Source organism: Lolium rigidum, chromosome 3 (genome assembly GCF_022539505.1).
Source record: "Lolium rigidum isolate FL_2022 chromosome 3, APGP_CSIRO_Lrig_0.1, whole genome shotgun sequence".
NCBI lineage: Eukaryota > Viridiplantae > Streptophyta > Magnoliopsida > Poales > Poaceae > Lolium > Lolium rigidum.
In genome coordinates, this window is record NC_061510.1 from 142,573,153 (window position 1) to 142,590,915 (window position 17,763).

Below are 17,763 nucleotides of genomic sequence, written 5' to 3' on the forward strand. Positions count from 1 at the left end.
TGGAGATCCATAATAGATCCCACATATTCAACGATGACTTTAGTGATCGAATGAACCATTCACATACGATACCAATTCCCTTTGTCACGCGATATTTTACTTGTCGAGGTTTGATCATCGGTATCACTCTATACCTTGTTCAACCTCGTCTCCTGACAAGTACTCTTTACTCGTACCGTGGTATGTGGTCTCTTATGAACTTATTCATATGCTTGCAAGACATTAGACGACATTCCACCGAGAGGGCCCAGAGTATATCTATCAGTCATCGGGATGGACAAATCCCACTGTTGATCCATATGCCTCAACTCATACTTTCCGGATACTTAATCCCACCTTTATAACCACCCATTTACGCAGTGGCGTTTGGTGTAATCAAAGTACCTTTCCGGTATAAGTGATTTACATGATCTCATGGTCATAAGGACTAGGTAACTATGTATCGAAAGCTTATAGCAAATAAATTAATGACGAGATCTTATGCTACGCTTAATTGGGTGTGTCCATTACATCATTCATACAATGATATAACCTTGTTATTAATAACATCCAATGTTCATGATTATGAAACTAATCATCCATTAATCAACAAGCTAGTTAAGAGGCATACTAGGGACTCTTTGTTGTTTACATATCACACATGTATCAATGTTTCGGTTAATACAATTATAGCATGGTATATAAACATTTATCATAAACATAAAGATATATAATAACCACTTTTATTATTGCCTCTTGGGCATATCTCCAACACGGTGACGGCGAGTCGATTACAGGGTTCGTATGAACCTGGTGCAGTGAATGATGTGATGCTTCTGTGTGTTCGTTTCTCTTGTCGTACTGAGAGTTTATTCAACGCAATACACACAGTGTAGTCACTTGTCACTGCTCCAATAAGATACATGATCAACACATCCAATAATGCTCAACTGCTTGTTAGATGTAGTAACCCAGCTGATACATACTTGTTGGGTTCAGATCGAATCATGTTTAAGCATGATGATAAGTTGATCATATGTATTAAGGTTCAAATGCTTAGTTTGATGACCAATTGAAGATAGCTTTTTCTAGAACAATGTGCAATAGTTCCTTGCTGTACACAAAGGGATGGATATACTAAACTATCCAAGGGGATTTGGTACGTCACGTGAAGATGTGGAGCTGCATCAGAATCCAATACTGTCTGTGAAAACAATGTGGATCCTTGGTGTGGAGGAAGGGCCTGCTGATTGTTTGCTCAAGGTGGAGTTGAAGTATTTTGCTGGTCCTACGGATTTTGTGTACGCATTGCGTGTTGCAGACTTGCCAGATGTGAAGTGGGCTGTTGATGAAGAAGGCTCGCTTTACTTGAAGTTCCCCAATCGTTACGCGTTTGATTACACTTCCATAAATCACTTCTTCATATGTGCTCGCTTGATGTTGAAGTTTTATAAAGTTGCTACTATAAGGAAGAGACACCATGCTTTTGATGGATCGTTCAAGTCAATTTATAGCAGGAAGAACATCAATGACACATGGGCTGTTGTTGAGTCAGCATAAATCTATATATAAGTTATTGCAATATCAGATGAACGAGGAATCAATGCTGTTGAAGGGCAAGTTGAAGATATCTCTAGATTATCAATGCAAAGCCAAGCACACCTAAGTTATTCAGTACTAGTTATGCTATTTATGAACTATTAGTTTTGTGCTTAAGCTTTGCTGGGAGTGTGTTCCCACCTCTTTATTTAATGAAGTGCTACACTATCAGAACTAATTTGTAATGTTGTGTCTTCTGAACACAGCTTTGCTTGTTTATTTGAACTAGTCCCTTTTTAATATCATTGTATCTCTTGTCTGTATTGTTTTTCTGCTTGGTTGTTATCCCCAAAATGTTTGAACTAGTCATTTTTTTAATATGAATTTATCTCTGGTTTGGATGCCTTTGCCAAGGCGTACGCTCAGTACGACTGGGGCTATGCCCTACTGCGACAGGCGAGCCCGAAGCCAGAGACATGGACCTTGCTGGCGATCGGGGTATGTTCACTAGTCTCTACATGCTTCACTTCAGTAGAGATCATGTTCACTTCTCTCTACGGGATTCATTGTAGTAGGTAAAGTTGCTTAGAGTGGTTTATACAATGGTGAGACCGACGTGAGCAGAGCTGCGTCACGAATAAGGGCACTAGATAGTTTATGTTGGTTTCCGTTCAAATTTCATTTTGTTTTGGATACGTACACGTGTTAATAGCTGGGAGTACAACGTTTCAACTGATACGAATTCAGGTGTGGCACAAAGAGGAGTACCAGATTGTTTCTGTTGGTTTCATCCGTTATTAAGAGCATACAGTACAGCGTTGCAACTGGGACAAATACAACTGGGGCACGAAGAGGAATTCCATATTGTATACTTTTTTGGTTTTAGTTAATAATTTATCTTTTTTTAGTAGGTACACTTGCTATGACTCTCGAGTACAGCAGTGAAATCGACCCGAGTACAGATTGTTTCTGCTGGTTTCCATTCAAGAGCCTGGAGTACAGCGTTGGAACTGAAACGAGTACAGGTGCCACATGAATATGATTACCAGATTGTTTCTGTTGGTTTTGTCCGTTATTAAGAGCCTACAGTACAGCGTTGCAACTGGGACAAATATAGCTGGGGCACGAAGAGGAATTCCATATTGTATAATTTTTTTGGTTTTAGTTAATAATTGCTCTTTTTTGTAGTAGGTACAATTGCTATGACTGTCGAGTACAACATGAAACCGACGCGAGTACAGATTGTTTCGGCTGGTTTCTATTCAAGAGCCTGGAGTACAGCGTTGGAACTGAAACGAGTACATGTGCCGCATGAAGATGACTACCCGATTGTTTCCGTTGGATCGGTACAGTTGTTCAGAGCCTAAAGTACAAAATTGCAACTGAAACGAGTACAGGTACGGCACGAAGAGAACTACCATATTATTTATGTTGGCTTTTAGTTAATAATTTTGTTGGAGATATGCCCGAGAGGCAATAATAAAATAGTTATTGTTATATCTTAGTGTTCATGATAAATGTTTACACTCCATGTTGTAATTGTATTAACCGGAAACATTGATACATGTGTGTTGTGTAAACAACCAGAGTCCCTAGTAAGCCTCTCATTTAACTAGCTTGTTGATTAATAGATGATCATGGTTTTCTGATCATGAACATAGGATGTTATTAATAACAAGATCATATCATTAGGTGAATGATGTGATGGACATACCCATAGTAAGCATAGCATGAGATCAAGTCATTAAGTTCCACTTGCTATAAGCTTTCGATACATAGTTACCTAGTCCGTCGACCATGAGATCATGTAAATCACTTACACCGGAAGGATGCTTTGATTACATCAAATGCCATTGCGTAAATGGGTGGTTATAAAGATGTGATTAATTATTCAGAAAGTGTGAGTTGAGGCATATGGATCAAGAGTGGGATTTGTCCATCCCGATGACGGATAGATATACTCTGGGCCCTCTCGGTGGAATATCGTCTGATTAGCTTGCAAGCATGTGACTAGGTCACAAGAGATGACATACCACGGTACGAGTAAGAGTACTTGTCGGTAACGAGGTTGAACAAGGTATGGAGATACCGATGATCGAACCTCGGACAAGTGAAGTATCGCGTGACAAAGGGAATCGGTATCATATGTAAATGGTTCAAAAGATCACTAAGTTATCGTTGAATGTGTGGGAGCCATTATCGATCTCCATATCCCGCTATTGGTTATTGGTCGGAGAGGAGTCTCGATCATGTCTGCATAGTTCACGAACCGTAGGGTGACACACTTAAGGTTTGATATCGTTTTAAGTAGATATGGAATATGGAATGGAGTTCGAATGTTGTTCGGAGTCTCGGATGGGATCCAGGACATCACGAGGAGTTCCGGAATGGTCCGGAGAATAAGATTCATATATAGGAAGTCACTTTCCAAGTTTGGAAATGATCCGGTGCATTTATGGAAGGCGCTAGAATGTTATAGAACCTTCCGGAAGAAATCACCATGGAAGGTGGAGTCCCGGATGGACTCCACCAACCCTAACCAGCCAACCAAGAGGGAAGGTGGAGTCCATGGTGGACTCCACCACCTTGGCTGGCCAAGGAAGAAGGAAAGGGGGGAGTCCCACTCCCCCTAGGTTTCAACCTTTGGTAAGTTTTTGAGTTGGACTCTTATTCGAATCTTTGGGCCAACCCTTGGTGTTCCACCTATATAATGAGGGAGAGAGGGAGGGGGCCGACCACCACACCAGCCGCACCACCCAAGGGCATCAAGGCCGACGCCCCTCTCCCCAAACCCTAGCCGCCCCCTCCTCCCACTTCTCCCGTAGTGCTTAGGCAAAGCCCTACCGGAGATCTCCACCACCACCGATACCACGCCGTCGTGCTGTCGGGATTCCGAGGAGGATCTACTACATCCGCTGCCCGCTGGAACGGGGAGAAGGACATCGTCATCAACACCAAAAGTGTGACCGAGTACGGAGGTGCTGCCCGACTGTGGCACCGTCAAGATCTTCTACGCGCTTTTGAAAGCGGCAAGTGATCGACTACATCAACAACGAGATCTAATCTCGTAGGCTTTGGAATCTTCGAGGGTTAGTCTCATGATCTTGTCGTTGCTACCATCTACTAGATTGGATCTTGGCTTGTTATTCGTTCTGGCGGTAGGAAATTTTTTGTTTTCTATGCTACGAATCCCATCAGTGGTATCAGAGCCGTGTCTATGCATAGATTGGTTGCACGAGTAGAACACAATGGTTTTGTGGGTGTTGATGCTTCTGTTGTCTCTTGTTATATGTACTTTGCATCTTGCGGTATGGTGGGATGAAGCGGCCCGAGCTAACTTTACATGACTGTGTTCATGAGACTTGCTCCACTCTCGACATGCAACTTGTATTGCATAAGTGGCTTTGCGGGTGTCTGTCTCTCTCACCATAGTTATGATTCAATTTACTATTTCAATTGACAACACTAGTATCAGCGTTGTGGTTCATGTTCGTAGGTAGATTGGATCTTACTCGAAAACCCTAAACCACGTAAAATATGCAAACCAAATTAGGGTTTTGGTGATGTGATATGGCCATGATGTGATGATGAATATGTATGAGATGATCATTATTGTATTGGTGATGTGATATGGCCATGATGTTGTCTTCATTGTTTCTGGCGACCACAGGTTTCTGTTGCTGCTGATTCTTGTCTTCTTTGTCGTTCTTTGTTGTTCTTCTGGTTGACAATTCCCATCTAAATGTTTCTTTGAGACATCTTCCCCTCTGCCTCTTCCCCTCAAGCATTCCATGTGGTAGTCTTCCTGGCTGCCGATGAGTACATATTCTTGTTGTTCAGGATAGTTTCTTTTCCATCATCAATCTCTCCAGGTTCAGGTATATTGACATCAGGTAGGCTCACGATTATAGTCATGGTTGGATTCACAACTCTTTGCTTCTTGACTAGATTGTACTCTCCGGTCTAACATTTTAAGGTCATCTACACAACACAAGAAAACTAGAATATAAATAAGTTATGGTATATTGACATCAGGTAGGCTCACGATAACATCCATGTTTGGCTTCACATGTGTGCACTTTTTGATTATATTGTACTGTCGCGGAGTGATTTTTATAAGCTTATCTACACCAAACAAGAAAACAAGAATATAAATATGTCGTAAAATTTCTCTATGCGCAGGAAAACTTTATTAAGAAATGGGCATTACTAACTCTCTTTGTGGATTGTTTCAATCAGATCAAAATAAACCTCCAACTTCTCCCACATAAGGACCAAGTACAATAATCTTTTCCTGATGTACAATATATCATCGTGTCGAATGTGATACAAAGACTTTCCATTCCAGAACATGAGGAACATAATCATGTAAACTCCTACGTGGATCACCAAATAAATCATTAACATGTGTTTAACTATAAATAAAGGTTCCACAATTTTTTATTAAATTTGATGTACTGCTGCTAGTTGATTCTTACGTTTGTCCCTGAAGTGGAATAACTTTTGGCTTCTCGTACGAAAAGTTGTCGAGGTTATCAGGTGACAGCTCTCCGTTGCTTTGTTTGTACGCTTTCTTCCAAATCTCCTTGAATAGTTAGCCATGTTAACGAAGTGCTGTTCAGATGCTTCTCCTCCCAGTGAGTCCAGAAGTTCAAACCACTTTCTCTTTAAATTCACGGACATCATGAAATAGTGACCCACATGATAATCTTCATCTCCTTCTTCGAAACAAGGAATTTATTATCTGCGCAAACAAAAAATGGAATTCAGCTATTTGTTTGAGAGACTCTTTTCCTTTTAAGTTAAATCTATGTACCAGAATGAAACTTACAATTTCGTATCTGTCCAACTGGAAACAATTTCCAACCGGATTAATTGCCTTGACGAGATTTCCTAATTTCCTCGTATTCCTCTTAAACTTGTTGCATCTTAACGGTTTGAGTGTTATATTTTTATGTTAGCGCCGCCTCAAATTTCCGCATACAAGCATGCATGAAGAAAATAAAAATTCTTACCACTGCCATGAATGGTACTATTAGGCGTTTGCCTTCAGGTTTTAGAAAAATACTCAGCACTACATCTACCATGATTGTCATGATATTAGTTTTAATAGGAGCACCGTATTCAAAGGAGTCAGCAACCTCGCCAAATGTAACTTCCATCTCACCATAATTAATAAACTTCTAATTCCTCGCAAATTTAATAAATTATTTGGCAGGTAGTGTTTTTACAGTGATTGTAATTACATATGGGAAAACACGTTACCTAAATTTTTCCATACGTTCCCTACTGGATGGATCTTGATTCTCAGTGGTACATGATCTGGTACTATACTTGCATATTTCTTCAAAGAAAATATCAGTAATGGTATTATACCCATTATTAGGAATATCGTCAGCATCTGCAGGAAATTATCATACTTTTCACACCATATATTTTAACATATAATTTGTTTACGGAAAAAAAAGATTAAGAACTTTGCAAAATTTTAAATATGCAACAGGGATTTTTCGTCTCTTGCCTTCACTCATGGAATTATTGATGATGCATTTCAAATCGTCCTGCATAGTCATGGTTCGCTCTAATGCAATTTTAGGACTGTAGTTGTCACGATAGTCTTCTTCAATTGCAACGTTGCTGTTTTCCTTCGATTCGGATTGCAGTCCCATGTATCCTTGTTAATTTGCTGGATGACAGAATGAACAATACAACATAATGGTGTTTTGTTGTACGTTTCGTATGCAAACAAGGAGCTCGAAAAAATCACCTGCTCCTGTTCATCATGGTGGCATGACATGACGTTATTTCCCTCTTCCTCATCAGCTGTGTTATCACCCGTTGGGGCTAACTCGTTCTCTTCCCCTCTGTTTCCTTCATCAAAGACATCTTTCAAATAAATGTAAAATACATGAGCTGGCATGAATGTAATCAAATTTGGTTGAATATCATATGTATAGACCACTATACTACTTTTAAAGTATGTATTCCATGATTGGGTCTGCACCTTTGATTAGAGCATCATTTGCATTCCGGTCAGAGATAGCACATGGACCCTCCACGATTTTCTTAGGTTTTGCATCTCCTGACTCCTCAGACATAAGTTCGCTTGGCACAGTTTGAGTAGTTTCTTCTGCTGTGGAAACATGAATTGGTGGACATTTCAGTGTACAATTTGGAAAATAGGAAAAAATATATTTTCGGTACTTGCCTATGTGCTGGCCATCCTCAAGCGTTTGTCCATCCTCAGGTCCTACAGCAGTTGAGGGCTCCCCCACCATGGTTGCAACTACAGATACGTCACAGCCATCGCCGTCTGAGCCTGTCGAAGTTTAGGATCCTGGTTGGCAGCATTAGGAGATGCATTAACGTCAAAAACCGTACAAATCTGGTAGATCGATAAACTTGTATTACATTGGGATATGTTACCACTAAGTCAGCTCCTCTGGCTTCTTCGTGAATTTTTTCAGTCGTTGGTGGAGACATTTCGAGCTGGTCATTGTTGTCTGAATTTTTTTGGATTATGTAAATTACCAAACAACACGATAAAAAATCTCATTCATGAACTTGCATGTGTACCCATCATCCATTTGCTGGTTAACTTGTACATCATCTTCTGCGGGTGTATTCTCAGCGAGCTTATTGCATAGCTCCTCTACGGCTGAGTTTTCATCTTCTATTCTTGCTTTTGTGCCCTCCACACAATCTTCCAAGACATCGTTTGCAGTGTACTGGTCTGCGTGTGCTACATCAGGCACAAAATCATGTTCCGCCTGCTCTCCTTGCATGTAATCTGTTGGGTTCTGAACTTCTACACTATTGGTTGCACTTGCACATTTTATGTTTTGATCCTGCTTTTCAATGGAATTTTGTTGGCTAAAGTTAATGAGTTACATATATAATAAGTTATCTAGTACTAGAATGATAAAACGTTCCATGGTTTACGTTTGGATCAGGTGACTCCGCTAGCATATCAGCACTTTTTCAGTAATACTAGCAGCACTTGTTTCAACGTCTCGCGCATCAGCTTCAGCAATAACATTTGAAGTTTACGCATCCTGTATAAGAATTTAAAAATACTAGTCATCAACCCGTACGATGCACGGGTTACATATGTCTCACACACTGAATATATTTACTTATTTTGGCATGCTAACAATGGCAAATTTATTCCATCTATTCAAATCTTATTTGGTCATGCCTATGTTAGCTGTGATCCACATTTGCTTTAGTTCACTAAAGCGTATGTATGGATATTAAGATTCTAGTTAAAACTTAAATGCATTGTCTATGAGTCATTTTGTTTGCATGGAATTTCTACATAATATTCCTTATATTCTTGCAAATAGTAAAACATCTAAGTGACAAATGAGAAAATTTTGCCTACCGAAGTAATAACTAAAAACTGGCAGCAAATGTACATTTTATGATGATATATGATTAGAGAAGAACAAAATACTCTCTGCATTATACCTGCAACTAATAAAATTATATTTAAGAAAAAAATACATACATACTACTCACTTTGTCCTGAATTACTTGTCACAGATTTCTCTAGATACACGTGTATCTAAACTCGTGTTAGTGTATAGATACATATCAGTATAGTATAATATGACAAAAGCCGTGCATACATCGTCCCAGGGTTGAATACAAGTTGTATTACTCCATCTAAAACAGCAGCAAAGGAAGGAGACTATCGTCTCATTCTTAGCCTGGTTTGTGTGATAATGGAGCATGGAAAAAACAGTATTTATAAGTTTTAAAAACAAATAAAATGTTTTCAGTCAACATGATTTACCTAGAAGGCCCCAGGGTCGCGGTGACAAAAAGTTCCCTGCCACATAAAAATAAGTCTTTAATAATTTGGCAAAGCTCCGGCACATGTTGATTTCTTGTAACACTTGAGTAAGCTCTCCAACAATGTAGTGCACCACTTTACATAATAGATGCGGAACTTTTTATCAGTAAATAAACAGATACAACATGTCGAAGGTTACTCCTGCAGTTTGTCAAGTTGCAAGGCATAAATATGCAATTTTACGGAATTAAATATATAGGTAGAGAATCTTTATGTAACTATATACCGAATCAAAATATGAATTAATCATTTAACTATAAAGCTGGCAGAGAAGAAGCAACAAATAATTTATTTAATAGAAGAATAAATATAGAAACACGGTATTAGAGTATGTGCATTTTTTTAGAGAAATCACGCAGCATTTCAAGCTTACCATTACTTCTCTCACACAACGTCTCCCATGTGTCCTCTTACGCCGCAACAAATTTCTGCATGTATTTGCCAAAAAGAAGGTATGTCAAGACAATACCTACACAGCATATGCAGTTTTGGCGTGATATTTAATTGGGCCATATAATTACTGCATTTGGTTGTAGCTAAAATTATATAAACACCCAACATATAAAGATTCTAAATAGAATTTGCACTCAGGGTAAATAGTTAGGTTAGTGCTTGCATCTTTAAATAGTCATATGTACAATATGGCAAACATAAATTTGTTAATTTGGTGAAAGCTTATAACTAACAATGTGTGGCCATTAGCAATCTAGGAAACTCACGGTTGTAGCTGATGAAAAAGCTGAAACTTCATCGTTCTATATTTTATAAGCAGTAGCTCCAAACTCTAGATACCAGACATAAAACAAACTATCATACATATTGTTACAAATGATAGGAAATCCATCAGATGCAGCGTTGGCAGATGGCTCCTTACCTGCTGGCTGCTGCCGCCACCGCTCAGCTAACTATATGGCAGTATGTGTATAAGCGGTGGGCTATTTTTTTTCGAATCACACATGTCAGCTGCGGTGAAACTGGACATAGCTCATTACGTCTGATTTATCCCATTATGGTGGTACATCTGCTGGCTGGTGAGTATCTATGTGATGAATGTATACATCTGTAGATATGCGACATATCTGTAGGGAAAATAGCTGTCTTTAATAGGTAAGAAATATTGTTATGAATCTTTTGACAGACCTGGGACGCCATTTAGAAGAATCATGTCATGTGCAACACTTAATTGATTTGTGGTGATCTCCTTCCTTCAGCTCATAATCTGTTCATGAGTATTATTTATGCTAGGCATACACAACTTATTTATTTTTCTGTATTCTATAAACTATATCAGACCTAAGACAATTTTTGGGCTCCTATTGATGAATTCAACGAACCAGTAAAATAGTGCAGGGAATTTTATGGATGAGCTTTACTTACCTGTGTAGTGGCGGCAGCAGTGTAGTCCGTCCACTCGGCAGCCTTGCCAGCGATGACAACCCGCATCACAATTAGAATATTAGATAAATACTTATTAAATATATAAAAATTAAACGCATTCATTATAATTTTCAAGAAGGTTGAAATGCTTTACTTAGACGTATGATTTTTCAAATGTATGCATGACACTATATATTATCATAAACATTGATCTAGTTGAAATCATATAGAGATTCGAACTAATTTAATTATATATTTTGGTTTGTACTTTCCTTGAAAAATATTGGAGTTTGAGTTACCGTGAGAGAGTGTCGCTGCACTGTTTCCCATTAAAAAAATATAGGAGTTTGAATTGCATCTATCCAATAGGAAGAAAAGAAGATAACATTGGTAGGGTAAATGAAATAGGAAAACTACACACACATAGATTTAATCCATGGCAATTTCATATACACTCACTATAAACGCTAAACTATAACTCAACTAAAACCCGATGGATAACTACAGGTTGGAGGAATAAAAAGTTCAATGCACCAGAAAATAGTTCAAGGAAAACTCGAGTGCATCATTATCTACAACCTTACCTTCGATCCATGGAAACGGGGGACACCCAACATAAAAGTAAGTGCAATTTATTGCTGCATATTTGTTGAAAATAATATAACCACGAAGCATCCTACACGTACCACTCCCTACACAATCATGAATGCCCTGAATTATCCTTGACCCCTGTTCAGCCAACCATTACAGAGCAAGAGTGCTGGCACTAGTAGATAACATGCCTTTTGTTCCGGGTGGTAAGGGTCTTTTGTCGCGGGCGGCCAGCCGCGACAACGGAGGCGCGACAAAAGGGTCCACCTTTTGTCGCGGGTCGCTTACGACCCGCGACATAAGGTCCACCACGTGGCAGCTGCGGGGCGCGCACGGCACAGGCCCTTTTATCGCGGGCGGTATTACCACCCGCGACAAAAGGCCCTCTACGTGGCGCGCGCACAACGCTGCTGCTTTAGGGTTTGAGGGGTGCAGCACCCCTCCCCCGCCACCGACCGCCTGTTATTTCATTTTTTTCGTTCGAAAATAAAAGTTGCATATATTTGTACGCTACTAGAAGTTACACGTTCATTCAATATATATATATATATAGATCGATCAAACAAATATTGGAAGCAAAAGTCGATTCCCCTTACACATATTCGTAGATTCCCTACATATATACATGGAGGTCACGATCGACAAGCGGTACTAACGACCGTCTATTTGGAGGTAGAGCATCTATTTGGACTAAACAAGCCTTTGTTGTTTATTACTTCTCTAACCAAAAGTCCCGCCAGTTCCTCCGCGATTCCTAGTGCGTGTTCCTTTGGTTGGAGTCTGTCCCGCATGAAGTCGACCTATATACGAAAATGAGATGAGTATGACTATATCAGTCTTGATAACGAAATATTGATGATAATAAATAAAGTTGTGAATGTTATTTCTTACGTCGAATTTATTTTTGTTCTGCTTCTCGATGGTTAACATGCGAATGGACTCGCAAACGTAGTATCCACATAGATTCGTCCCTTGTGGCTGCTGGGGCACGGTACGAGGAGTAAATGTTAGCTTCTTTGCAAAGGTAATCTCCTTATGATGATTCTTCAAAGCTTGCCAAGCCCTGCCGGGCAAAAGAATGATTGAATGAGTGGATAATTAATTGATATCTCACGAAAGATAAAGCGCGGCGATGAAGGAAATTACACTTGGAGCAACTTCGCAAGTCCCGGAACCCGTCCACGCCTCTACTCAGTGGGTCTTTTACTTCAACTATTCCCTTATCGAGGTTGAATGTCTAGTAGAATCCAGTGGAAGCTGCACATGTTATGCATATACGTCAGGAATTACACTTAACATCGAGTAAGAAAAATTGAATGTGCATAAAAGATTATTAAGACTCTCACTCGTAGTTGTAAGGAAACAATATTGAATCACAGAAATATTGCTCCCTCAAAAACCTTAGTAGGTTTTCCCCCGTTTCTTCGCGTTTATGCTTCACCGTTTCAACATGTATTTTATCTGGGTCAATAAACCCAACATTGATAATATTATTACTTTTGCATTCACTGATCTTCGATCTGCATAAGAGAACACATAAGATATAATGAGTATATATATGCAATGAAAACGAACATGAACTGAATGAAAATGAACTTATATGTAGTTAACAACTTACAAGCAATAGCAACTCATGAGAGATTTGACGAGGGCATCTAGATTGAATAACTGCCGCGAGTTCATTCATCTCAATATGGATCTCCTCCTTTCGGTAGTAATATTCCCATGGTATACTCGCCACGATGTACATTATGTTCTCCTTGCATGCATCAAGGTACCACCGATGCAAATTCCGCATATGTGTTGGCAGTTTATGCAGCTGCTCTCTGCTGACCAAGTCGGCCCCGTAGACAAATTTAGGAGCTATATCAGCAATGGGTAGTGCAGCATCTGCCGCAAGTAGCAATTCCTCCACGGTAACCGAACATGAAGCCGCTAGCCTTGCAGCTTCTTCCATATCGATACCACCATGTTCCTGGTACACCTTGGGAACATTAAGCACTTTGAGTGCTCGGGATCGATTGTTTGGGCTGAGCACCGAGGAGGGGAACTTCCTTTCTCTTTTTGCCTTTTGTCGTTTGCTTGGCCTTGAGGGGTGCACTTGTTGAAGTTGACTTATTCTCAGCTGCACTTCTAGCTGATGATTTGCTCGTGCCAGCAATGTCCTTCTCCTTAGCCTTTTCAGCCTTCTTTTGGTCAATTACCTTCGCAAGAGTGCGTGTATAGTCATCCTTCTTCTCGTGTAACTCATACTCGCGATGGTGTGTTCGGAAAACTAGTAGCATATTCTATTTGCTTCTCTGTGTATGGCTCGGCGCAGAGGTTTTGGCTTATGAAAAAAATCATAATTGTATTTCTTAACAATGGCATCATTTTCCTCCGGGGTACGATCGTAAGGACCGGGGGGAGGAACCTTTGGTACTTTTGGGAGGGGCGACATCTTGCGGACATGACTCTTGAAACGCTTCCGGCTGGGTGCATTCCGAGTCTTTTTGGGCGGAGGCGGCGGCGCTGAAGATGGAGATGGACTACCGATGTCGTGGTCGACGTCGTACCCACGGGGTGATGGTGGCGACATGTGATCAGTAGGAGGAGGTGATGGTGGCCTGCGATCACCTAGAGGAGGTGATGGTGACCCGCCGGGACGACCGGTACTAGGTGCTACCCAGCCCGGCAGCTCTGATGTTCTTCTTTTCCCGGAGAATGATTTCTCCCAAGACCTCTCCGAGTGTAAGCCCCCCATCACCTCCAGGGATATCGAGCTCCAATGTCCCCCAGGACGGGACAACTGAATCCACCCCGACACGAGCATAGCCAGCTGGAATCGGATTGCCATGCCATGTTGCCGGCTCACCTTCAGGTCCAAATGCCGGTAAGACATAGCCGACCGCCACCTTAATAGAAACCTTCCTGGAAACCTCATGGAGATCACAAGGTGTTTGCTCCTTGATTCCATCCAAGGGGTCGCCAGGACCGGCATCTATCATCATCCGTGTAGAAGGGGCCTCCGAGTCGGCCACGCTCGTTGTCTCGTCGCCGAGATATGTCGGCGGTATTATCCGCGGGCGCTGTCCTTTTAGTTCATTTATCTCCCGCTGCTTGCTCGCTGAAGCTCCCGCTGCTGCTGGTCAAGTCGGCGTTGGAACTCGGCCATCTCGGTCATTCCGCACCTCCAGCTGGCGTTGTTTAGCTCTCGCTCGGCTTCTATAAGTCTCCGCGTCGTCCGGAAACCCAAGCGACCATGGAACACTAGGGCCGAAGCCTCTTGTTCGTCCTCCCTTCTCGGGATTACCGAGGACAAGCGTCGCGAGTCTTTCTCTCTATCGGGAGCAAACTTTAGTTTTCCCGCCTTTATATCTGTCGTCACTTCAATCCATTTTTGCCTCGGGTACCCTAACCCCGGTGTCACTTTCAACAATGTTCCCCGTCTTCATGTCATACTCACGGCCATGCGCGAGGAACCAATTTCGAGCCCTAGTGTCCCATCCTTCTCGCGTGGGTTCCGGAGTGATCCCGTTCAGCTCCATCTCGGCCTCTTGTGCATCCCACTTAGGCATGGCTACTCCGTAGCCCCTCGCACCGTATGATGGTGATATTTCTTTTCGCTTGCATTCTTCTTGTTTTTCGTTGACGAGTTCACAGCCTCCTATGATTCTTTGTACCTCACAAATTCTTCCCGGCTATGCTCCTGCTTCGCTAGGTAGTTCTCGAATAATGGAGGCTTCTTGTCTTTCTTATAATTTTTCCATAACCGGTTCTTATACGCCCGGAAAAGTTCCCCCATCTTCTTAAGAGCCCATTTCTTCACTAGCGCCCGCTGCTTAGCATTCTCGTACTCCGATCCCAAATCCGGCAAAGTGAAATGTGCCATGAGGTCGCTGAAAAGTGTGTCTTTGTACCTATCGGCAACCTGATTTTCGGTCACATTCTTGGTCTTGTTCCATTCTCTGACAGTGATCGGGATACGATCTCTAACCACAACTCCGCACTGATTTTTGAATGTCACTCCGACATTCGCGGGTACCACCTGTTGGCCTTCCGGTGATATAGCTTCAATTGTGAAGTGGTCTTTTTTGGTCAACTTCTTTGCCGGGCCTCGTTTCTCTATCTTATCTTCGGAGGCCTAAGAGAATACATATAGAATTGCATTAATGCTTCTATACTAATGCCTCAATACATATGTACATATAGAATTCCATTAATACCTCGTCATGACCGGAGCCGCCGGCTTCTCCGTCACCGGAGCCGTCGGCTTCTCCGTCACCGGAGCCATCGGCTTCTCCATGACCGGAGCCGTCGGCTTCTCGATGACCGGAGCCGCGGGCTTCTCCATCACCGGAGTCGCGGTCTTCTCGGTCGGCTTCTGTACCATCGCGGATTATGTCCGCGAATATGTCTTCCTGTTCCAAGTCCCGTTCGAATTGATCCATTGTTTCTGCAAAAGAAGTAAATCGATAAGTACATGTTCTAACCCTAACCCTAATCAAACACAAACCAAACCCTAACCCTAATCAAACACAAACCAAACCCTAACCCTAATCGGCGACACGTGTTTGCGGGAGGGAGAGGGTGTCGGCGACGCGTGTTTGCGAGAGGCTCGGGTGTTCGCGAGAGGTAGAGGAGAGGGAGAGAGAGGGGAGTTGTGGCGTCGAGTGATCGCGAGAGGGAGAGGGAGCACGGGACGAGGGCGATTACGCGAGAGGGAGAGGAGAGGGCCGGTGTCGGCGTCGGGGGTTTGCGAGAGGCTCGGGTGTTCGCGAGAGGTAGAGGAGAGGGAGAGAGAGGGGAGTTGCGGCGTCGAGTGATCGCGAGAGGGAGAGGGAGCACGGGACGAGGGCGATTACGCGAGAGGGAGAGGAGAGGGCCGGTGTCGGCGTCGGGGGTGTTCGCGAGAGGGAGTCGAGGGCGATTAATTTTAAACTAACTATAACTAAATACACTAAATAACTAACTAAATACATATACTAAAAAACTAAACTAAATACATATACTAACTAACTACTAATTACATAAAACAAATGAAATAAAACCTAATTAACTATATACAAATTAACTAAACTATACTAATTAACTATATACAAAAAAACTAACTAAACTATACTAACTAACTAACTAATTATACTATGTACAAACTAACTAAACTATATAGTTAATTATATACAAACTAACTAAACTATACTAATAATTAACTATATACAAAAAAACTATACAAAAAAAAAACCGAGCCACAGCTGGCGGCGGCGGCAGAGAGGCAGCGGGGGTGCCGGCGCGCTACCTTGCAGCGGTGGAGCGTCGGCGGCGGCGCGTATGGGCGGCGGCGGTCGAGGCGGTGGAACGTCGGCGGCACAGTTGGCGGCGGCGCTGGAGTACTCGAGGCGGCAGAGGAGGCGGAGGAGCGCGCAGGCGTCGGCGGCGATGGAGCGTCGGCGGAGGAGCGCGCGAACGGCGGCTGAGGGCGTCGGCGGCGGCGGCGGCGCAATCCGGCAGCCTGGCGGCGCGCAGTTAGGGTTTGGCCTCCTGGTCGTCGCGGGTTCTGGCTTGGCCCCGCGACGCGCGGAGGTTATATATCGGGGGGTCTTTTGTCATGGGCGGTGGCTCAACCCGCGACAAAAGGGGGGGGGTCTTTTGTCGCGGGTTGAGCCACCGCCCGCGACAAAAGGCCCTTTTGGCCGATCCGTGGCACTCCGCATCCAACGGCTCCGGCCGTTTGAATCCAACGGCCTGGAGCCGTTGGACACGGATCAGCTCTGTTTTTTTTTCTTTTTCTTTTTTTCTTTTTTCTTTTTTCTTATTTCGATAACTTTTAAATGGTAAATCAAATAGAAAAGTGTTATATATGAAAATTTGTCAGAAAAATACAATGAACATGAATATGACATCCATATAACTAGTTGCATCTCACAATGAACATAGTCGTGTATGTTTCACCCCTAATGATATGCGGAGTGACACCGAGTAAGGTTTCACCTCGCCACGTGTCGCCGCCTCTTCCACGCGCCTCGCCCCGTCGCTGCCGGCGTGCGACGTGTGTAGCCGTGGCTTACACGTGCCTCGCCACGTGTCGCCGCCGCTTCCACGTGCCTCGCCCGTCGCTGCCCGCGTGCGACGTGTGTAGCCGTAGCTTACACGTGCCTCGCCACGTGTCGCCGCCGCTTCCACGTGCCTCGCCCGTCGCTGCCCGCGTGCGCTATATAGAGCGACGAGTGCGGGCGCAACCACACGTCTCCACCGCCTCCGCTCATTTATCTCCAGGATGCCTCCACGTCGTCGAGGGGCGTCCGGTTTCCGTGGCGTTCGAATGCATCCGAGCGGTAGGTTCACCGCCGAGATACGCGCTGGTGGCTTCCGCCTCACCCTCGGCACGTACAACACGCCGGAGCTGGCGGCGCGTGCTTACAACGCGGCGGCGTGGCGTTTCG